The following is a 23,731-nucleotide window of genomic DNA, read 5'->3' on the forward strand; positions in this document are numbered from 1 at the left end:
TTGCGACTTTCGCCGATCGTAAATCCGCGAGAATCTGCTGCGGCACGGCAATCGGATGAAATTAATGCTCGACAGAATAATTCCCGTGAATTTTTTTTTCTCTTTATGCTCGCCGCCCGGCGAACTTCCAACGCGAAGATCCTTTTTGTTCGAACTTAATCCCGGCACCGACCGGAGAAGGGAAGTTTTCTTCCTCCGGCTGCAGCCACCCCCGGTTGCAGAGAGAACCTTCGGAGACTTTAAATTTCGACTTCGCCAGCGCCAACGACCGAGAGTCGAGCGTTCAAACTTTTCATCCCTGAACCATTACTGGATTTCGAGCACAGTTTAATCTCGTCGTTTACGTGGAATAATCGCGAGACGCCTCGAGGATGTGCATTAAAAGTCATACTTTCCCCCTTGGAATTCCTCATCCTTGCCAGTCTTCCTCGAGTGCTTCGTCGTTTACGATCCTTCGGCTCTGTGCGTAATTTCGCCGAGGCGAGGCAAAACATAACAATCGAAATTTCAATATTTCGATAACTCGTACGATACGCGATCACCGACTACCTGCAGCGATTCAGCGATACTAATTTCCCCCGCGAGGAAACATCGCGACAAACATCCGCGCAAACGCAACTAGCAGCAGGCATAGGCGATTTTACGTGACACAGGACCGCCGTGTGCCCAACGAATTTGAAATTGGCGAAACCAAAGGCGAATCGCGGCTTCAAGCTTTCGACGTCTTCGTTTACTAGTTTTCCATGTTGACGTAATAAGAAGAGGGGTGAACGATCGGGGAACGTGGAAGGAAAAAAAAAAAAGAAAAAGAAACACGTGATTCGAGTAATCTCGTTATTTTCAGTCGAACGGCACCGTAGCGAACCACGGACGAACGAAAGTTATTTCGCCGGTTACGACGTCCGTGAAAACCAGACTCGGTTAAATGGAAGCGTAATTGACTATGAAAAACAGCATCCATGGAAAATCGAGTGGATCTCTGCGGGGCTGGCTCGGTGTCGATTCGGTTTCGCCCGCTACGTCAAAGAATCGCGTTCCATTTTCTCGATCACCGGATCGTCCCTCCCTCGAGCTTTCGAATTCCAGCAAGGAAATGGCGCGATATTCGATTATCCGTGGAAAATTCGGCGTGATTGCAAGCTGACCGGAACAATGGCAATATTTATCGAGGCGCGCGATACGCTGCAACGTTTACAACGATAACAACGGTGCATTGTGTTATAATAATACATGCTGATGCATAGACGAGAGATAATGAAGGGCGAAAACAAAGACTCGTTCTACTTTTTCAGAGCGTTCTGTTGGACGTTACGACCCGCATGCCGGCGTTCGTTCTCGTCCAAAATTATCGACTCGTTCGACCGGCCGCAAAATTCTCATCCGCGAATTATCCGCAAAGGTGGCGCGTATTGATATGACTCCCCGATGCGACACTGGGCGCAATTAATCTAATGCACGAACGAATATCGGCGTTGCGCGCCAACGATACGAGTGACAATGACCGGTCCGCGGAACGGATAAGCCTGCAACTGTACCGTTTGTACTTCCGTACGACCGCACCCTGGCCGATCGCTTTGTGAAAGCTATCCATACGCATCCGTGATCAAGGTATCAGCGACGATTTTATCCGACGAAAATCTATGCCGAGGACACGCTGCTCGATTCCCACTCGCCACCCATTCGCCCACTCACCCAGTGGCGTGCACGGCTGAGCCACCCAATGCTGCCAGTAGCCGGCCACCCTTCTCTGTTCAACGAGTTTAATCGCGTCCTCTGGCGCGCAGAATCGTATAATTTTCATGGAACAGCTTCCGCGTTATTTGAACTACTTCAAGCCGCGTCACTGGCTGGCCTTTGTTCACTCGATACGGAAAATTCGATACTTTTGGCGATTGGAATCGAACGTTGGGAAAATTGCTCGCTGCCTTTACCCTGTCACCGTGGCGCGGCTAAATTGCTCTTCGATTAATAAAATATATGTCGACGAGTATTCGAGTGGGTGAAAAATTGCAGTGGCCGCGGTGAATATGGAGATATGGGCCGTAATATGTACGGCGTTTGACGTTTGCTCTAAGCTTGGCGATTTCTAGATTTCGCCGCGGTCGAGCAAGGAATCGATCTGTTATTAATTTTAACCGATATTTTCGATAACAATACGAACAACGAGGCTCGTGCCAATTCCCAGCCGCGCTCTTTCATTTTTCTCGCTGTTGTTTTAATCAAACTCAAACGTCGCTTTTTATAATGGAAAACAATTCCTTTTGGAACACCAGGCCGACGCTTTTTTCATTAAAATTGCACGTAACTGATCCAATCGACGGCCGTATGTAGATCGTTCTTGTTTCAACAATTCAACATATACACCATAATCTCGACTTGAATTTCTCGTTTAGATTGTACGTAGCATCGTCAAAGTCTCTTTCTTCGTCGACGTTTACAACTATAAATAGATATCTGTCAGCGAACGAGTAATAAATTCACGATTATGAGCAGCGTTTCGTCGAAACGAGGGGTAAAGTTTGCGACGGTACGTTGCACGACTCCGCTCTCCCCATGAAATTAATTTCTATTTTGCTGGTTGCAGCGGCACTAAAATGAGCCAAATTTGCCGAGCGTAGCCTGCGGCTGCGTCACGACCTGCCTACAGACGAGTGGCGAGTTTGATTTTTATCAAGTGTATCGAGCACAAACGGAGAGCCCGAGGCAGCGAGCCACCGATAGTCCCCGTGCGGCTAATGGTTTCGCGTGCGAGCCAAAAGAGGAGTAGCGACAGGATGTGGCTAAAGCCAGCGAAAAATCGCCAGGACCAGAATGAAATTGCCGAGTGCAACCTGCTACGAAGCCACCGCATCGCATGAAAATCGAACGTTGTTCGTTCTGCCAATGTCGCAGATGCGTGCACTGTACATCGGCCTCGTATATGTATCGTATATTATAGATATGTGCGTAGCGCGTATATGAACATTTGGTCCAGGCAACAAAAAGGCAAGTCAAAAAACTCTCGAAGCGGAACAGGCTTGCAGCTCGGTCTCTCTGTTTTTGTTTCCTCGTTGGCCCGGAAAATTCAACGTGACACACTGAAACTCAGCGAACGCTCGCATTCCAAATACCGATCCTTGCAATCGGAAATAATACACTCGCGAGTCTTTTTTCCCTGAAGGATACGCGTTGTCTCGTCGTCTAAAAATTCTTCGATGTTTCGAGGGGAATATGGAACGAGGATGAGAGACTGGCTGACAAAGAAAACTTTAATATCCGTCAAAATGCAGCGCGATAACATCGTGACCGGCGAAACGTTCCGATCGAATCAGACGCGGTCCGTTCAAACTGAAAGATGCGCGATATCGTGAAGCGAAGTTTTTCCTCGCGACGAGACAGAGATTTATTTCGAACGGACGACCGTACGAAGAAATTCGTTGGTGAATCGCGGCGAAATGAGAAGAAGCAAGATCGAGAGAAACGCGTTAGGTCCTGGAAGAAGAGGTTCCTTTAACGCGTTTTCTCTGGCTCCCGTCAGCTTTATCGCTTCGAAGAATCGTAGCACCGTGTATGAGGGCTCGATGCAGTCAAGGGAACACCTACGCTGCTATCCAATCTCGCGTTAGTGGATTCGGCTTGTTTCGCGCTGCGATATGTTTCGAGAAGAAGGAACATCTGGCAAATAAAGCTGGTTGTTGCGCGATTGTATCGTCTCCGGACCATCCTCCAGAATAAAGTGGACCGTTTAAACGCTTCCATTCGATCTTCCCTCTTTCAGCTTTCCTCTTTCGTTTCCACTTTGTAGCGTGGTCGCAGACCGTCCTAACCGTTGTTGGAATTTCGCAACAATGTCGCACCGTCACGCCCCTAAACCGTCAAAATGCGAGACGCCTGGACCAAGTTGCAAAGAGTTTTGACATCTCGCAACTTCGCCATGATATCGCGCAAAGTTACAAGATGCTCTGGGGCATAACGAAATCTCACAATTGCGTTCCACGTACACACGACGCGGTATGTCTCGACGTTGCAAACTACCCTAGGACAGTGTTAACAGTGTACGTTGACATCTATTTTCCTCGATGTATAGTTTATAGCTTTCCGATGCGATTCCATTCGCGGAGAATATCTTTTAATTTCATTAGAAAGCCGATAATAGATGCGCGTAGGTCGAAAATCGGTCGATTTCACACGGCTTTTAAATCATTCGCAGCGTCGTATCCGCTCGGGAAATCAGCAGCCGTCGGTGCTGCTTGTTTCTGTCGGGATTTTACGTATGTCGTAGTCGCTATCGGCGCTCGCACATCTCGAAAATCCGAACACGCGCACGGCGCAACGGCACGGCGTTAACGCGGATATTAATGTAACCGTGTTCGTGCTTGCAGGCCACTCGCGTCCCTATATAATATTCGGGACTGACAGTAAGTGCTAACTCGTCGCCATTTCCTCGGCACCGGCCGTGCGGCGAACGACCACTATTCTCGAGCTACGAGTTGCAACTTTCTCTCTTGCTCACTCATAGTCGGTTCCGTCGCGTTTTCATCCGCGCCACGTCGTGTTTCCGGTATCGCAAAAAGAGAAAGAGCTGTCGCGACACCAACCGAAACACCACCGCGTTCGCTCGCTGCCGACACTAATTCTGTAACGAAACTGTTTGCACCTCCCTGCGAGCTTCCTTCCATCGCTGCCGCCAGTTACAACCTTGTCTCCGCGTAAATTTAGTCGTTCGTTCGTTTTGATAGTTCGGAATTGCCCTCTTTCCGAGTCGAGACGTCGCTCAAGTTACCACCTTCCCTTGGCCATTGTTATTCAGAAAGCGAAAAATGTACGTGAAATGGGAAAAAAATTTTGCTCTCGCGTAGATTCGTCTATTTTGCGTTCGTAAAAATCATGGACGAGTGAAATAGGCGCGTTCGCGTACGTCGCGAGTTCGTTTCATACTCGAGTTGCCGTATTCTCAATTATGTGAATTTTTCGTTTGCTTGGAACTCTGTCGCGTTGGCTTCATTTCGGTCAATTTTACGGGTCTTTCAGCGCGACGCTCGGCTCGAATCAGCGCGTGCACCCGGTTTAGCTGCAAAATTGAAATTAACGATGGAAAAAGCTTGCATGAAAATGCGTCTGAAAAACGAGCAGCAGTCCGATTCGAGTTTCGAACAGTGGCTCAGGAAAACGTAATTACGAGACGCATAACTGCGCGCCACGCGACTTTCTCTCTCTCTCTCTCTCTCTTTCTCTCTCTTTCTCTCGCGATAATCAGCCTTGTTCTTTTAATCCGTTGGTCAAAGATTCGCTTCATTAGTCTCGCGTACCACTGATAAGCCTTTGCTCCTTGCTCGCTGTGTTTTTGTACCTCGTTCCCGAGTCATTCCGCCGAAACGAACTAACTTTTCGTCTAATTGAAAACTCTAGCACTGGTGCAACGAGGTCGTTGTTTAACAGTTTTCCGTTCGTTTTCTGTGAAAACGATCCGCGTTCAAAAGCGGCCGTTGCGGATTTATTTTGGCAATCGACGCAGCGTGCGTAGCGCGATGGTATAAAACGATGTAAAACGATCACCCGCGAGATTGCGAATGTTGCGACACAAAGACACGCGGTACTGTGGAAAAACCGACCGCGTTAGCCGTCGAATCCTTCGTTTCCTTATCTCGCGGCACACGACGAGTCTTCGCAAACGATCGCTCGTGCAACGAGAACTTCGCCGAGTTCTGCCCTTGCCGCGATTTCACGAGATTGTCGGCTCGTCGAGTTCCGAAATGTTTGCGATAACGACGACGGTTCGAGCGTGGCGTGAACGAGACGCTGCCACAGCGAGAGAGGTCAAAGCGATATCGAGGCGCGATTTTCGCAGCGTCGACAGAAGTCGTACACGATCGTTGAACACGAACGCGAGCTGCTTCATAGCACACGGCGAAACGAGACTTCCCGATACACTTCCTTAAGGAGTTTCGATTCTCCAGTGGCTTAACTCGCCTCTGCTCGCACGTGCCACGCTTACGGAATTCCTTTCGCGATTTTACAAAAAAAAAAAAAGAAAAAGAACATTGCTTCTTTGTCAACGTATAAGTTCGTAACAGGCGACAAACGCGCCAGATTTTAGCGGAGTAACCAACTCGCTCGCGTCTTGCGGCCGTCGTAAGCTGTTAACGGTGGAACGACGGTCAAAAGAACTAATTTCCAGCAGGCTGAATGCATCTTTGTTTGGCGCGCGCGCGCGCGCGGTAGTTATGTTTTTGTAAATGGATTCTCTCGGTCCGCGGAAAGAATCGCAACACGCGCGAATAAATTCTCGACTGGCGGCTGACGCGGCCCGGTAACGAGACACGTTACACAGCGAAAGCAAGTTAGCCTTTTGTGCTCCGCGATGAGATTCATAAAATCTCGTCGTCCCTTTCGTTTCGCTGGTTTGATTACCGTCGAGGGATGTGCTCGCGAACCTCGGCGCGACTACTTTATTTGCACGTTGTTCGCGCTGCTATCGCGATGAGAGCTGGGGAAAATGGGCGCAGGCACGCGGTGGGAGCGGGCGCGAGTATAAATCCGGACAACGACGTGAAACGGGCATAAATCTCCGGTTCAGAACAAAGACTTTCGCAGGCAGTGTTTGCACAGAGTCCGTTAGGCAAACTCAATGGCCGAACGCGAACGACGGCCAACGGACATTCGCGCTTTTTGTTCGTCCGTCCGTCTTCTTCCTGCCCTTCGTCCCCTTTTTTCTTCGGCCATGTCGTCGTTGTCCTTTGCCTCTTCTCGCGCATCTATCTGGCTCCATGAGCGCGGATATTATTTTCTCTCGTCTCTCCCGCGCCCCTCTCTCTTTTGCGTCCGTTCGATGCGGTTAACAGCGCGAAACGACGATTTCCAACAAAGCGTCTCGCATCGACAAACCTACTACCAAGAGCTTCTCCCTTTTTCTCTGTCCACCGTCCTTCTCCCTTCGATCGCCAGTCTTTCCAGCCCAGCCTCTGCGACTCTTTTTTTCTCGCACTCGTTTCGCGACACAACCTCGGACGCACACGTGGCGCACGTGATAAAATGGGGTAAGGCGGTCGATTTAAGAACCACCCGAGCCGCCACTTCCCCGACAATGGGCTGTTTAGTATCCCCCTTCGTTGCAATTCGTCCTCTCCTGTTTAGTCGCGCCCCTCCAAATTGAATTGTCGTTTCTTCGAACGGAGAAGAGCACTTCATCCAGCTTCCACGAGCAATTCCCGGCCGATGGAAAGCCTATGCGTGGCCCTGTCTCGTGGTACTCGCTCTCGCGCCTTTTTCCAGCCCCGCGTCACCTACTCGCGTTCCTTTATTCGTTCCATTTGGTTGCCTTGCGGGGAGAGCGGATAAAGCGACCGCTCCTTCAATTTGCAAACGAGGGTGTATCTCGAGGCGTTGCGCGCACCTCCAAGCCCAACAGGGCTGTATTCGACGGTTAATTTAGGTGTTGTGTTTCCTCGGGGAGTCGTCTACCACTGTCGACTTGTCTTCTCTCCCCTTAGGTCATTCCCATCCATACGTCGTTGAAAAATACCATCCACGATGGGGCACTGAGGACGACGAGACCCATAACGCGTCGCGCGATACTTTCCAGCTTAGTCGCTACGTTCTTCTGCTTTTCTATTTACACGGCCGCCATCTGTTCGATTTGACGAGACTCTTGGGCGGAATTTAACCCGGCGATCTCGTCGCCGTCTGGGCAAAATCCTCGCTTTGTTTCGTTTCGCGATGGATAAGCAGCGCAGAGAAATGACGAAGTGTTTGAAGCACTTATCGAAATGACGACGCGCGGATCGATCTTCTCGACACGCGTAAACATCGTCGAATATCTGTAGCGCGATCCTTACGTCGACTTGTGCCGCGCATTATTCGAGCTCACCCTATTTGCCTCTTAAGTGGCGCGTCCACGCCACGGGGCTCACCCTCCTAAGGACTCGTCTCGTTGCTTCCCGCCGATCAAATGGAGTTGCGTCGGAAATGTCACGCTCATAATGCCACTCGACTTTGATTTGATCTGAACGCCAACGAAAACCACTTATACCTACTTTCCCTTCGTTACGGGCAATCTTACGTCCCAGGAAACGTACTTTGCGTCCTGTGGGAAGGATACGGTGAACGACGAGGCGAGACACTTGATAAAAAGAACAACGCCATACGTTTACTCCGACCCTGCAGAAATTGTTATCATCCCGAGATATCCGCGACGCGGTAGATCGCGCATTTCCTAATTTCCCGACAAAGCTGTGCTTATACGTGGAACGAGAGTAGAAGATCCAAACGAAACCACCGCAGGGAGTAAACGTTAAAAGGGAACACGAAGCCCGATGAACAGCTCGGAAGTGGTTGTTCTGAAACTCACGGCACCGCTCTAATTTCAGCTCGGCCTGTTGGAAAGGAAGACGCGAGAAACGGTCCCCGCGACCGAACTCTCAGCTCGACAATCGTGTCTCGAATGAGTGTCGTCGCGGTGCGTACGTCGCATTGTAGGAGCTCATTGTAGGAACGCATTGTACGCGAGTTTCTGTTGGCTTCTCTAATGACTCGGGACTGTCTCGCGACAGCTTTGGGTCCCGCCACCAACGACGCACTCACCGACCGTGATCCACTACCTCCAGACTCTCGCTGGTTCTCTGTTCAACCCCTTCTTTGTTTATGCGTCTGTCCTAATGCGGCCGCGTAATGGCGGAGTTATGTTTTCGGCGGCCACACACGAGACACCCTGACGCGCGCCTCGAGGGTGTAGCTCTCGTTGCCAACGAGCCACGAAATTCTCTAGCCGCTATTGTTACTTCGCCGAAAATTATCTTCTCAGAATTCTGCTCCGGTCTAGCCGCGTTTTCCTCTTTGCACCGTCAGACGTTCGTTATCATTGCGGTCGCTCGCGTCTCGCTGCGCCGCCAGACAAACGCGAGCTTCGGCTCGTAAACGTTTGTCACGGAGCCGAAGCGAGCGCGTGCTTGCGTCAGGTAGACGAATAGCCCAGCAAACCGTTTCTACGACCGCGTTACCTAGATTCTTCCACGACGTAATTAACAGCATTCGAGTATTTTTAGCGGCAGACGAGTCTATCGCAAAATGTTAACGCTGGAAAGCGCATGTCCGTTTCTCAGGATTTGTATTATTCTTTCGCGATTAGCTCTTCCCCGCGGACGTTCGTTTTCGTCGCGTTGTCCCGGTTACGGCCCGATAAACCAGAGTTTCCACCGAGTTCGAATTAAAACTGTAACTTTCCATTTAAATTGCGCACGCGGCCAATCGCGCCGCGCTGAATTCCACTTCGCCACGGCTAAATTTGAAGCCGCCCTTGTCCCCGCCGCGGGCAACCCGCGTTATTTTGTCCGCCGTCCTCGTCGCGGATTATCACCAGTAATAATAATCAATTTCAACAGCGAGGCCCTCTCGGTCGGTCGGTCGCTCGGCTTTATTTGCCGCTCGTTGTCGGCCTGGCGACGCCTACGATAGAAAACGAGAGCGTTGCTCCGTGGCAGCTCGCAAATCTTTCGTTTCCGGCTCAACGCGTATCCAGTTAAACGACACCATCGCGGCACCGCGGACACGGAACGCTAACTCGTTCTGAATTATGCCCTGCGTGTGACACCGAACTCCGCGTCGTTTCGTCGCTCGCCTACGATCTTCGCCAAGCTACGAATATAGACTACGGAGATGTCGTCGAACGATCAAAATTTAACTATACCGAACATCGTGTAACAAGCATCACGCGTGCACGTGACAAATGAATACGACGCAGGTTGCTTATAGCTACAAGAATTGCGCGCGAAGTTTAGATTTTGTTGAAACCAGAAGCTGAGGATCAACGGAGGTTAAGATCGATTACTCGTCAGAAGATACATCAACAAGCTACTCGTAATATCGTAATTCGAGAAAAAACAAATATTAAGAACGCTTTTAATTGGAATACAGAAATGTCCATGGTGTACGTGTCTCGTTATCAATCACGCGACTCGTTAAACATTGATAATCCATGGCAGTATTTCCCGACGACCTAGATAATCGACGTCGAGTGGATTAAATTCAGATTAAGATCACCGCTTTCCACGGCAGCAATTATAAGGGTACGTATTCCTTTCGGATTATTCTTTTGCCGGTGTACCGCGATGCTCATTGTCCCGAGTATTAAAGAGAGAATCTGGAAGAAGGAAGTGGCGCGATTTCCCCGTTTAAGTTGGTCCCAGTTCGCGGAGAATGGCTCTCAGCGCTTAGCAACCGAGTAATTATTTTATAAATATTCCGCTCATTAAGGCGATATCGGTTCGCCGATTCCAGCTTCCTTCTCTCTTAAATAACTTCCCCCCGCTTTCTTGCTTCTTCGTCGATGAATCGCAGAAAAGATTGGCAAATCCCAAAAAATTGTATTATCGCGGTACTTCTTGTGCAAGCTAACGAACGAGTCGTCGCGGACTTCCTTCGTTTTCCGAACACAGCATGTGGTACTTTCGTACAATACAATTTACTCGATCGACACTCGGCCATAGGACGACGAGGCATATTTTCATGCAACGCAACGACGCGTATTTCCTTCGATTCACGCGGAGGAATTAGAGCGGAGGATAAATGCGATTCGACCGTTCGAAAGTGGATTAGAGCAGCGAGTAACGTTGGAACCAGAAGAGTCGACGGATGCGGGCGTATTATCCATAAGACACAATGTCGTAACGATACTTTACGCCTTCCAGTTCCGTACGCGAAATTCCTCGTTCCTGGGTAGTTTCGAGTTGGCGAGCGGGAGATTTCAATATCCTGCCCTTTGATACCCTTAAAACTCGCCACGTTCAGTCTCCAGATATCTTCAAGTACGATCCAATTCCCCGAATAGAGGGCTTGAAACGAATGGAGGTAGATACACCGAGTTACGTGGCCTCAGTCTCTTCCTCCGTTTTCTACCTATATACTTGGCGAGTGCCAGCTACCTTATCGTCCCCGACACAGCTTTTGCCCTACCTATGAAACACCTGAATCCGCGATCAGAGATTTAGCTCGTGGTAAGGGGCATCGAGCCAGCATCGAGGACGCGACCGAATTTATTTCACATTTAAATAGTACGGCGTTATTATTAAACAGGTGGAGGGTGGCGTACCGCGTGCACCGCCACACACAATTATGCAACGAGACTTAGAGGTTCGAGGGATGTAGGAAGACGCGTTAACGGAAATTCTAAAGGGAATTGGGGAATCGGTTGCTCGCGGTAGAGAGATGCTTCGTGTAGGTTCGAATGGCTCGATTCGATGCCGCGATCTCTCCGAAGGATTTTTGATTTGGGTCAAACATTCTCCTGCCGATTCATTCTCCCTTTTCCGTTGATTCCATCGGCGTCGATACCTTTACAACGAATGTATCACGAATGCATCGGCCCAAGTCCGGTTTTCGTCGGTCGGTTACGACGATACATCCATTCCGTCGTCGAATCAACCGAAAAGATGTACCTTTACTGTTCGAGGATCACCGAGAATTTCACATCAAAGTGTTCGTCCATTGAAAGGCTCCGACCGTTTCCATCGTTTAACCTCGATCCACTTTCGCCCGATGAAACGGTCCGCGAGGAAACGGAAAATCAGTAGCGAGAATCGAATGGGAGTCCAGTGGATGTAGCGGCAATGGCAGCAACGAAGGGCGAGAGAGGGTGGTGGTAGTTGGCCAGGGTTACCGGGCGAGCTAACTTCGCCGTCGTTCTTGGGGGGAAGGAGGATAGTGGCACCCTTTGTCGGCCGGCGGCACATTGTTTCCAGTGGCCATAAATTGTCTCGCGACTCTCCCCGCTAGGCTCGAGCTTCCTTCCTTCTCACCCTTCGCTTAGAGAGGCCAGCATCTCTTCCTCCCTGATTTTCTTTACCGTCGTCTAGCTCGATCTACGACGCCGGCCAGGAGGGTGAAACTCGCGTTGCAACCCTCTTTCCACTAAAAGCGGTCTCTCCGTTTTACCTTGACCGTACTTGTTTACGCGACAAAACGCGAACGTCGCCGAGTAAAAACTTTCTTCGACGAAAACGCCCTCCGTTGCTTTTAATCCGTTGCTCTTCCATTCCCCCGTCGCCGTTTCCTTCGAGTCTCTCTTCAACTCGTAGCCTTTTCGATATCGCCCGCACTGTTTCCCGTATGCTCGTATCCTCGAGTTGCAGCGTTCCATACACCGTCTAGATACTTACACTACAAAACATCCCCCCATGGCAACATACGTTGGCTCATGTTCGTATACATCGTCAGGCCAGCCGAGGCTAACCTCGCGTTAGTCTCTCCGACGCCATTTCCTTCAGCTAGCGTCGTCCCTTAGGTGGCATCGCGGTTTCTGCCAACCTTCCATATACGGCTTTCTGCTCTTCGCCTGTTCGACGTAACGTCACTTCTTTCCACCCCCCGGGGACCGACTTATCGACTTGGAAACAATATCTTTACCTACGGGAGATCTTCGTATCGCCACTATTTACGTTGCTTACCACCTAGAACGCGTTGTCGACGACGACCAGCTACTTCTCTTTCTGTTCTAGCGCTCTGCGCTATGTCGACTCGCGTTCGTTCGAGTCATACTCGTACTCTTGCACATCCAACTTTTTCTGTCCCTTATATCGTAATACGTATTTAGTTGGATTATCCGATAAAATATCGAGTCACGGAAAGCGTGGAAGGGAAACGAAGCCATGAAGGATTGATAATTCATAGCTGTTCGCGAGCGAGGATCCTTATCTGGGATTTCCACGTTTTCAATAGCGAACAATACAGGCAGAAGGCTGTTTGCAGAGGCGCGTGCTTGTTGGGGACGGCGAATCGTGCGACTTAAATCCGGAAGGGTATTACGCGCGGTCTCTTCCCTTTCGTTCGCGTCCCACTCGACTTGCCACTCGAGGGAATCAGAGTCGCGAGATAACGCCTCCTCGTGCAGCTGTTGCCATAAGGGTTGCGTGAACGTCTCGGTCAAAGTTATCTCGCTATTAATTCGATCGGAGCCGCTATCTGCCGCTGTCTGCTCGCGTGGATCCCGATCATTTTTCAACCGGCGTTTCGTCGCTGAACGCTTCGATTCCGCTTGTGGAAATTTCTGGTCGGAAACGGTTTCGAAACGATCGCTCGACTGGCGACTGTCACCCTCGAAATTCGCTCGCTTCGATGCCAGGGAAATTTATCGAACTTTCGTCATTCGATTGGATGGCACGGTCGTTTCGTTTCTCTGCCGCGAATATAAGCTTCTCTTTTTTACGGTTAATCCCAGCCATATCGAACATTTCTGGCGTGCTTCTCCGTTAAAGAAAGGAAAAGAAGAACGGGATGAAAAAGGGTGAATTCTTGTAGAAAACGAAAGACGATTCATCGACGTACATCCTTTGCAGGAGAAATCGAAGTTGCATTCTCTGGTGCAGACAGACGCGCAAACTTTGGATTGGCTGTGATCCAGTCGCATGGTTTATTAGATCTCCCCGCGGGCCAGCCAATCGATGCATTTCGATATTGTAGCCGGAGATTTTATTTGCCTGCCTTTAGACGCTCATCCGTGTAACATCTTCCATCTTATCGAACCGGATTTCGCGGAAACAAGCACCGACGTTCCTCTGCACGATGGTCCAAGGAAAGCGTAGCGATTTTTCGTTCTCGATAATCGCGGAGAAAAATCGTAACGACGATTTCCCAGCTTCTGCCTCTTCGGTCTCTTCACTCTCCCCGACTTTTTACCAAGATCACAACTATCCCCGATCGCTCTGTCTTCGTCACGCGAGCCCACGCCTTTGCTACGCTCCGCTTTCTCCTATAGCAACCCCTTCGCGTTCATTTCCTCCCACGGGTGGCCGGATGCGGAACCACTCGGAAAGGCGATCCTAAATTTTCTGCCGGTCGGTGAGTTTCAAGGAGATGAAACCAAGCAGGACCCCGGCATAAGAGTCGAAGGACGACTCGGTGCGTAATCACAGACTCTGCCCTCGAAAGGGGTACACGAGCGTGAACGCATACAAAGAGGCAAGTCGACCGAACTTCCTGGACCGTGGGCTGTCTGCCTATGAGCCGTTACACGCTTATGGTCCCGCCGCGGATATGCAAAGCCGGGAAAGCCAAGCGGGGACGATCAAACGTGTGCGTGTAAATATTCATTTCGACGACAGAGAGAGGTGGAGAAAAAGAGAGAGAGAGAGGGAGGGTTGCGTGGTGAATACGTGCGAGTTTAGCAGGGCAGAAGTTGGCCAAGGGAGGGTCGGCCGACGACCGAGGGCTTAGATTATACCGCGACAGAGTTTGGAACCGGCCGTATTGTCGGGGATCTCTGGGTACACAGAGATAATGTCGAAGCAACGAAGGGTTAGCGGTTGTCCTACATGGCGAACCGTGCGACGATGATCTCTAGCGACTCTCCGTGGAAGGGTACACCGGTCGTCCTTCGATCCTTTCCCTGCCACGCAATCATCTTTCGACCCTCGGCGAGGATTTCACCCGCAACCCACTAATTGAAAGCTTCTACCACATCCGCGAAGAAAGAAAGAAGGACCGGTGTGTAGCTGAGTCTCGTTCGACCGACGTAATTGTTTCCCAGTAGCGAGGAAAGCGGCTTTTCCTTCTCGTCTGTTTTCCCCTGTTTCCTCTTTTCCTTCCTTCAACGACTTCTCAACAAAGACGCCAGCACGCCTCCGGTTGCAAAGCGAAAATCCGAGAGGGTGGCGAACGCCGGCAAAGCGTATCGGGAGCGTAAACTCTTCTTTAAATTTCCACTCTTTCTTGTATACTCTCTCCTTCCGCCGAGAGCGGCCAACCGCTTTGTTTCTAGCGGTACAAACGATTCCACCCAGAGAGCTGAAGAAATCGATATAACGGTCGCTGATTTTTCGCGTGAAAAAAAAGATAAGCACGGAGAGGATAATCGAAGATTACCAGACAGCCGGAGATATCGTTTTCTTTTTTCTTTTTTCTGAATTCTACCGGACATCTCCGCGAAGATTTTCAAAACTCGAGTTCGAAGCAAGCAGTCAACGGCTGAGAATAGACGGAATTTCATGGAGAATCCGAAGGAACGTTCTATCGGTCTTTGGGTGTTGAATGGAGAAAGAGAAGTTCTTCTATTCTTCGAACAGGTGACGTTACTTGCGCGAAAAATCCGCCGCGAAACTTTTTCCTCACCGCGGTGAAGGTACTTAAAGTCCCGTTAGATCGCGCGAGAACGACGTGGAAGTGAGTTTCAAGAAAGTTTTCTCGAATGACCTGCCACGTACACGATCTTTCTTGTGCACGCACGCGTGTGGCTATTGTACGCTGTGTTTGCCATTAGAAATGAAAGAGGGTAAAACGCGCCATAAATTTCCAGTCCGTTTCAACTTTAAGTCCTTGTCGAATAGGGGGGAAATTTTATGCATTCCGCAGTCGAGTGCCTGTGCCACGTTCGCTGCAGGCAAAAGAAAATTCGCCGAGTCGAAGAAGAAGGCGAAACGTCACGTACCAAACCAGACGAAAAATCCTGAGCAAACTACTACTACCACTACTACTATTACTACTGAGCACCGAAAAACCGCACCGTATTTCTAATTTTGCCCTGTCTGAATTTCTAAATGGAGCCGTGAAATACAACGCGGACAATGCTCGTACTCTCTCGCGCTTCCGTATCGCGGTTAAGCAGGAAGAGTCGCGCAAAGAGCAGCTTCGAAATTGCGAATCTGGAACGTGGTTGGTTAACTGACGTAGAATCGTGGGACGTGACAAAACCGCGCGACGCTCTGCGAGTATGTACAAACAATTGCTACACGATGGACAAATTGCAGCGGCCCGTGACCGTAGAAAAAGTTTCAAGTTGAAGCGGAAAATTCAAAACTGAGAGATCCATAATATTGTGCCTTGGAACACTAACTGTGTTTCGAGTTATAAGGTCTAGAAGCAAAAGAACTTTGAATATGTTGTCATTGCTGTTCCTTGTAATCTTCAGCTGCGAGTGCAGCTGCGAGTACGTACAAACTATTGCTACACGATGGACAAATTGCAGCGGACCGTGACCGTAGAAAAAGTTTCAAGTTGAAGCGGGAAATTCAAAACTGAGAGATACGTAATATTGTGCATTGGAACACTAACTGTGTTTTGAGTTATAAGGTCTAGAAGCAAAAGAACTTTGAATAGATTGTTATTGCTGTTTCTTGTAATCTTCAGCTAGAGTTACACAAGAAGGTTAACTTTCTGTGGTAACATCCCTATGAAATTATTATCGTTTCTTCGATTGCTATCGAGACATTGAGCGAGCAACGATTAAAACCGGCACACAATATCTCTGTATTTGTACTTACACTTATTTTGATACATCTGACTATTACAACTTGATCCACTCGTTGCTTTATCAAGTAAGCCTACACGTTACGATCAACTGAGAATCTTCGTGCTCGCGGAAACGCGTAAATGGTGATGGCTCGTGCGAGGGAAACGCGAGAAGAAGCAAAGAGCTGAAGGGGCGACCGTGCTACCTACAAATGAAAACATCTCGCCCCCGTTTCATCGCGCTGCGCCGGGAGGAACGTGTCCCCGGGACACGGGATACTCGGGAAGGAAATTCCAGCGTCGACTCTCTTCTGTGTTGACGAGCACCACGAATAGAAAGAGTGGAAGAGAACGAGGGCAAGAGACGTCCACGGGGCATGCAAGTTCGTGCAAAGTTGACTTAAAAAGTCAAAAGTAGAGAAGGGGAAAACGAAGCGAGCCAAGTGAACGAGGAAAAACGAGGAGCGGGCGAGCGTACAGCCGCCGTCTCTATTGGAACAAACTCTTGTTATTCGAACAGAAACCGCTTCGAGCATGGTATATTCGATAAAATTCACGGCACTGTGCTTCGCTGCCGAAGCAATTACGCTCGCGCTTACTCTACGCGATCTTTCCCAAAGAAATCTCTTTTACTCTTTCTCTATCCTCGTTGTTTCGAGTGTCCCCTCGATCGAACGGGAAACTTCAACGAGCATTTGTACGTAACGCGATTGTTATATTTTCTTCTTGTTTCTCTAGCAACAACGTTTCAGCCGGCAGAGAAACTTGAGGCGACGCGGCGCGTCTACGCAGCTCGCAATTAAATCTCCACCGTGAACGATATCGCGCGCAGATAACGCCGCGACGTACGTCGCATGTTTTCGCCAAGTGTCGCGACGCATTTACAACGCGTCGCGGTTACGAGCGATAAGCCGAGTTACGAGTTTCGAATGGATGGGCCCGCGTCTCTGCAGCCTCCGTTACCCACGATCTGCTAACCGAACCCGTGCTTATCAACCAAGTTGCGAATAATAAAGATACGCCGGTTTGCGCGTCGGTATCGCGTGTGTATGTACCGCGTTCGTCGTGGTCTTGCCCCTGTTTGTCCTTGTTGAAAGCGATTACATCAAGGCTCTTAATTAATGCTCCTTTTACGAAACATTAACCACGTCTTTCAACGTTACATCGGTTCAAAGCCCGTCACTCTCGAACGCTCCAAAGCTATCGAACGGAGGCGAAAGTGTGCGTGTCTACAGATAAGATATCGCGATTCGAAAGATTCGAGGCGTAAACGCGTTCCCCTTTTCAACTACTCCCCCTGTTAAGGTTCGTGAAAACGGACCGTCTTTGGATATAAAATCCGGCCTGTTCTCTGAAATCTCTTCGATATTGCAGAAACAAATTGCTCGATTTTGGTAAAAGGAAAGGAAAACGTATCCTGTTAGAGCATGGAAACGTTGGTGAAACTGATCAGGTGTCTTTCGTAATAAGCATAGACGCAGCCGGTGTTGAAAGAGGCTTGCAACGAGCGTGTTCGACTCTTGCATAATGCAGCGGCCTCGGTAATGCACATTTTAATTACGTTAGGTATGGAAGGTTGGGCTGTCAGCCGCTGGTATATAGAATGCGAACACTTCTGGTTTAACGGCTACGTATCCGCCCATTATCGGTCCAGCTACACGGAAAATCAAATTCGGATCCGCATTAGCCGGCTGACGAAGGTTGCGCGCGAGGAGAGACCTGACCTCGTATCCAACCCGGTCAATGTTCCATTGCACCCGGTTAGTTCCACTTTGTAATCGCGTAATCGAGTCAAGCACTGGGAAAAAGTCGCAACGTGGCGGTTCCAGCGGCGGGAAAGTCACACCGCCGGAAATTCTTAAAGGGGACAGAGCGGCCAAGCTTTCGCGCACAGCCTCGAAATCATTTTGTCCAGAAAGCTTTCGCCGCAATCCCGTTGTATTTTCTGCAAATTCCAGAATTCCCCGGTAAACACCAGGATTGGCGAAGTAATTAACCGCAGTTGAACGAAAAGTTTCGTCAAGTTCGGTAGAATGTAAAATCGATTCGCGCGTAAATGCCGCCGTTCCCAGGTAAACAGCGTCGGTTTACCCAATGCTAAGGTTGGTTTATAGTCGGCCGGATGAATAATTAAGCGATGGACCTCGTAATTCTTAACGCTAACCCTTGCAACCCTTTCTGTTCGTACCTTTCGTGTGGCTCGCGGTAGCCGGAGTTTCGCCACGGCGCACGATCAAATATTAAAATCTCGGCGGCGAAAGGCCGCAGCTTTTTACGACTTGGCCCGTGTCTAGACGCGAAGGGTTGCTTCCAGGAAGTCGACGCGGCCGATTCTCGCGTCTCCCTCTTTCCGTGGCGAACGCACTTTAATTTCTATTTATTGATTTTCACGAATGACATAAATTTCCGCTCGTCAGATAAATTTTCGCCCTTCCACGGAATCTCCCAGTGGACGAGTTGTTCCGTGTTTGAATCGTTAAATTTCAACAGATCGAGTCTCTTTAAAGCTGTGATCGTGTTCTCTCTGGCAGAAGCAAGCAGACGAAACTATTTGGAAAGTTAGAAGAAACATGTGAAAAGCCAGATTATGATCAGCTTAGCAAATTGTTTGATACGACGCTCTGTCGCGCCTTAAAATAATTCCGCTTCTTTTGCTGTATGTTCTTTTCTCCTTTTTCAATTCATCTTCGACGCGCGTTCTCCCTCGCCAAGCTGACTGCGAATGGTCGCGTTATGATAACGCAGCAACGCATCGAATCGTGAACGGAAGAGAGTACACGAGTCACGTGCAAGCAACCATAACGGAGATTAGCCAAAGCGCAGAACGCGTTAACGCAGTGCACCTAAATCGAGGGTTTATCAAAATAATTATGCGTAGTGGTGAAATAATAACCGAACTGTGTTTCTTGCTACTGGTTTGTAGAAATCTGAAATTCTCTTTAACATGCTTAAAATAAACTTACCGAAAATCTTTTACCGTGTCATGCATAGAAACTCGTTTATACAACTGAATCTACTGTAACAAGCTTAATGTACATAAGTACACGAATAGTGCGTGACACGGGCACGTGACCATTAAGCAAGACGTTATCGTAATACCGCATTAGCGCGTAATACCCAGTGCGGATATTATAATAAGCGGCCCTCAAGAATTCGCTCATTACACGTCCATAAATCTTCTGCCTTGTTTCGTTCGTTCAACAACCATTTTCTCGTATCCGTGTTACGTGGTGTGTTTTACCGGTTTAAACACGTGGTAATACTCCAACTGTAGCGACATTTTCGTTAATCACATTCGAAACGCGAATTCGACTCGACATCCTGTCAATGACTCATCATTGGAAGTTGATCCTGGCGTTAAGCGGAGATGGTGAATTTAATGAACCGTAAGCCGTGCAAGGACTGTATATTTGGAGTTGCAGGAGTAGCCGGTTCCGCGTGTATCGAGCAAGTCCTACGACAGAACCAGGCCGTTCATAGAGAGAAGTTAGCCCTCGTAATTCAGAGTTCACGAGGCATTAGCATTTAGTGGCAAACTGTGTACACTAAACACGGATATGGTTTCATCACCGACGCTGTCAGTGTTAGTATCTGTATTCCACGATTCATGAGATGAGCTATCGGAAGGTCGTTTATGGGTTGCCACAAGGAAGGTCGACCTTTGGTACGGCCGGACTGCCTTGAGTAGCTGGATACAGCTGTTGTAGCGTTCTATCGGCGCATCAAATGCCGCGTTAGTTCTCTGAATTACTGTAACGGTAACTGGCTAACGCTCTCCCCGCTTTCTATCACCTATACGGCGTTCAATAACGAACACGTTCTCCTGACAGGCAGACATCTACGAGTGTTCCGTAGCTCTGGGCTTTGAAGCTCGACACGATTTCACCTTTACATGTTGCATGGTCTGAGAAACGAGAAACGCAAATTTAATATTCCCGCCAGAGCGTGAACTGTCCGATAAAGCGGCCGGAGCTGACAAGCTAGTTCTTCGTTAACGTCTTTCACGAAATTCTTGAAACATGCGCGGACACCAAGTTCGCCCCATAAAACCAAATTAATCCGGATGGACAAGGATATTCGCTCGGGTCGCGCAGCCTCGCAGGTCCTCGCAATGGCAAACACACGGAGCCGCTATATCATCGGACGCGCGACACGTCAACACTTAGTCCCAAACTCTCGGTCTACGAAATGCGAGAGCGTTTCCGGCGGATGACGTGTCTCGTTGCCGTGGAATATTGGACACGGAAGTGCAGCCAGCCGGTATTTCGCGAATTGCAAAGCCAACCTAGTCGGAAGTCAGGCTACAACTTACCCTTTCGCCACAATGCATTCCCTCGGGGCAGCTCGTAGCGTCGTTGCGTTTTCGTCGGATTTTAGGATTCCCGTTTTCCTCGTTACCATCCGCCACTTATATCTCGAACATTGAAACGAATTTTCATCGAGTGGAAGCTGAGCGTTTCGAAATGCGCTGCGTTCGGTGGAAACGAAGAATTACGTCGTCGTCGCGAAGAAACCGAAGTTGAAACCCGTTCCAACTTACCGAAAGACGAGAGAACGTAGTCGAGATGCGTGCAACAGGGCCGTCGCTTGCTCCCGCCGATCTCTTTCCCTGCCCTATACGCTGCGCCGTGATCCGGCGAGCGACAAAGCTCGCGTATCGCGTGATTCGAGCAACGAAGAGCAGTTCTCGGTCGTGAAACGTATGCCACTACACGCGACGCTGAAGAATTCGCCGTCGAGAAGATTCCCAATTCTCTGGCGAATGCTTTCGGTTCGCGCAGAGAAGCAACCATGAAAATATTGCATGGCAACAAATAAGAACGTGCTTCTGACATTTGTGGAGTGTCCCGTGCTCGGTATCCAGCCTGCGTACATTTCCCTTGCAACGTCAAAGGCAACGAGTTTGACCTAGAAACAGAAGCTCGAGCTACTTGCCACTTAAAAAAATTTGCCGAAATTGCTTCATCGACGACTCTCTCGACGGAACAATTGGCGAGTTTCTGCGCGAGTAACGTTTTGCCGGGTAATTCGATAAAAGTAGCGTTCGCTGTTCATCGGTTAGGAAACCGTACGCAAGATTTCACGAGCCAACGATGCCCGATTGCGTGAGGAAACGGTTCGTTCTCAAACAGGAATACTCAATTAATCTTGCAACTCGAAACGAGACCGAAGGCCGTCAAACTCTTTCCTCGAGCACAGAAACATTTTACGTGATACTAATTAGTTACGGGAAGTGGAAACCATTAAAGTATCGGTCGTGCCACTTGAAGAATTTCTTCGCTTAACGAAGCTTAATTAGTCACCTCATTATCCTGCCGCGCGTTCCACAGGCCTTAACTTCTTATAACGTTCTATTTTAAATTTATTTGCCGAACGGCAGAAGGCGCGACCAACCGTTCGGTTTCGGCCTGGGTGTTCTCGATCCGCCGCGACGTAACTTTCTACCGGGGACAAATTACCCGCCGAGTCTGTCGATCGTCGAGCAACCGAACATATTGCTTTCTAAATTTATCCGGTTACGAGTGGATCTCTGTTAACGAGATCGCGTCGTAAGCCAAACACACTTTTAACCGCCACTACATGCTGGGTAAACATCGTGTGGTATGGATCAAAGCGAGTCGGTCTATTATTTGCCGGCATCGGTAAACTAACGCGACATGGCCAAGGGTGCCACGTAGCCATCGATCATACTCGTAATCTCGTAGATGTAAGCGATCAGATGGTACAAACGTTTTAATTAAACTCAGCAAGTTGTCCGTCGAAGACAAATATAGGTGGCCGTGCGTTAATCGAGAACGTATCTCCATCGTTCTCCCCCAAAACCAAACGATAGTTTATCGGCTAAGCGTTTTTTCTCCGGCGTTTTAATCTTACGGAAAGCATCGGGTTCGGGCAGGCAAGTCGAAATAGTCGATAAGGGGCGAAACGTTATCATCGATCGAATCCGTTAATCAAGATAATTGTCCGATAACCTACACGCGGTTTTAGGCAATCTTTCGGCGTTGCACTTAGGAATAATTGCATTGTTGTACGTCGCGCCTCGTGGATAGGAGCCATGTTGGTTTTAGTGTCGATGCTGATGACGCTGGCCAAAGGGAGAAGGGGAGCCAGCAACCGGGCAGGGTTTCGAACGGCTGGCTGATCTGATTATGTTAATGCATAGCGGACTCTCGATTGATAATTGCATCGGGGATCGCGGATGCGGAGAGCTTGAATGCCATTCAGCCTACACTTCTCGTTCCCGGGAGTGATTATCTATGCTAAACGCTTGGCTCGTTAATCGTCATACGCTCGAAAGGACGGTCATGTGCGTGTGCTGCGTGGCTCTTTTTTTCGCTCGCAAACGTTCGATTTATCGGGGTGCCTGTCGCAGCGGACAATCAGAGAGAACCGTACCATCCTGCGTTTCGTTCCAATTCGTCGGCAGCCGGCAGCCGAGCTTCCGGAGAAATAATCTATCAGCACTTTGCGCACATGTCATAGCCGATAGAGATCAGAGCTCTAACGTGCAAGAAGTTACTGTCCTATTACTTACACCTCGTCGTTTCATCGTGTCTCAACGTCTCGCGCAACACCTGCCGTTTCAATTTGTCTAACGACGATCCGAGGGTGCGGTTTGATCCACGTTGATTCAACGCGCGTTTAACGAAGTTTTACACGGCCGAATTTCTACGGACAGAGGAAAGCTCTGAACTTTTGTTCCCATTCGAATGACAGTCGGCCATCCGCGACGTAATTGCGGTCAGGATTTCGGTGACGATTCGCGCGTTACGAACAAAAATGGCCGTGAACCGGACCGTGCCGTTAACGAGGAAAGAATTAAAAATAACGGTGACCTGGTTGGCTCGTGCGCTACCGGGACACACGCGAGCGCCGCGTCTGTGCACGCGTGCCAATAAACGGCAGCTTTATTGTTCTGGAAATTAGGGGAATCACGAGTAATGCGGTCTTTTAATCGCACGCTGCATTGCGGAAAGTGCGCACCGGACTTTATCGCCGTTTTTACTACTCGCGCGACACCGGCCGCGAACTATAATTTAAATTTCAATCGGACTTCAGCGTCCGCAGAGCGGCGCGAATTACGAGACGCTTCGTAAAACAGGCAGTGGAACGACGAAATATACCGATGTCGCCGTTAGTGGTGCCATAAACGCGGAAACTGCGCACTATCCCGTCCGAAAATTATAGTAATTGTCGCTAATTTGACTGTTTAATTAGTCAGCTACGCGACAGAAGTATGCGCCGGAATTTGTCAGGGTTCACACGCGTCCGGCCGTGATACGCGCGCGATTGCTCCGGGATGACGTGTACGCGCATCAGCTCATCGTCCCCGCGATTATTTAAAATTCCAACGAAACTGCGATTGCTGCGTCGGTCGTGCTTTAATCCGTCAAGCTTCCGCGTCGGGTCCATCCGCTGCGCGAGTTTGGAATTCCCGCGCAACCGAAGATATTTCCGGAGCAACGGCTTAACTGCCGGAAACCCGTCCGAACGAAACGTTTCTTCGAGGGCATTTTCGGCCAGAATCGAGGCTTTATAT

General features: G+C 49.4%; 1 protein-coding gene across 3 annotated transcripts in view; it reads left to right on the forward strand.

Moving 5' to 3' along the window:
* LOC117207582 overlaps positions 1–23,731 on the forward strand; it is a 229,818-nt gene that overhangs the window by 18,115 nt on the left and 187,972 nt on the right. The gene's annotated exons all lie outside the window — the stretch shown is intronic.

The sequence above is a fragment of the Bombus bifarius genome, unplaced genomic scaffold, assembly GCF_011952205.1.
Source record: "Bombus bifarius isolate JDL3187 unplaced genomic scaffold, Bbif_JDL3187 scf7180000008039, whole genome shotgun sequence".
NCBI lineage: Eukaryota > Metazoa > Arthropoda > Insecta > Hymenoptera > Apidae > Bombus > Bombus bifarius.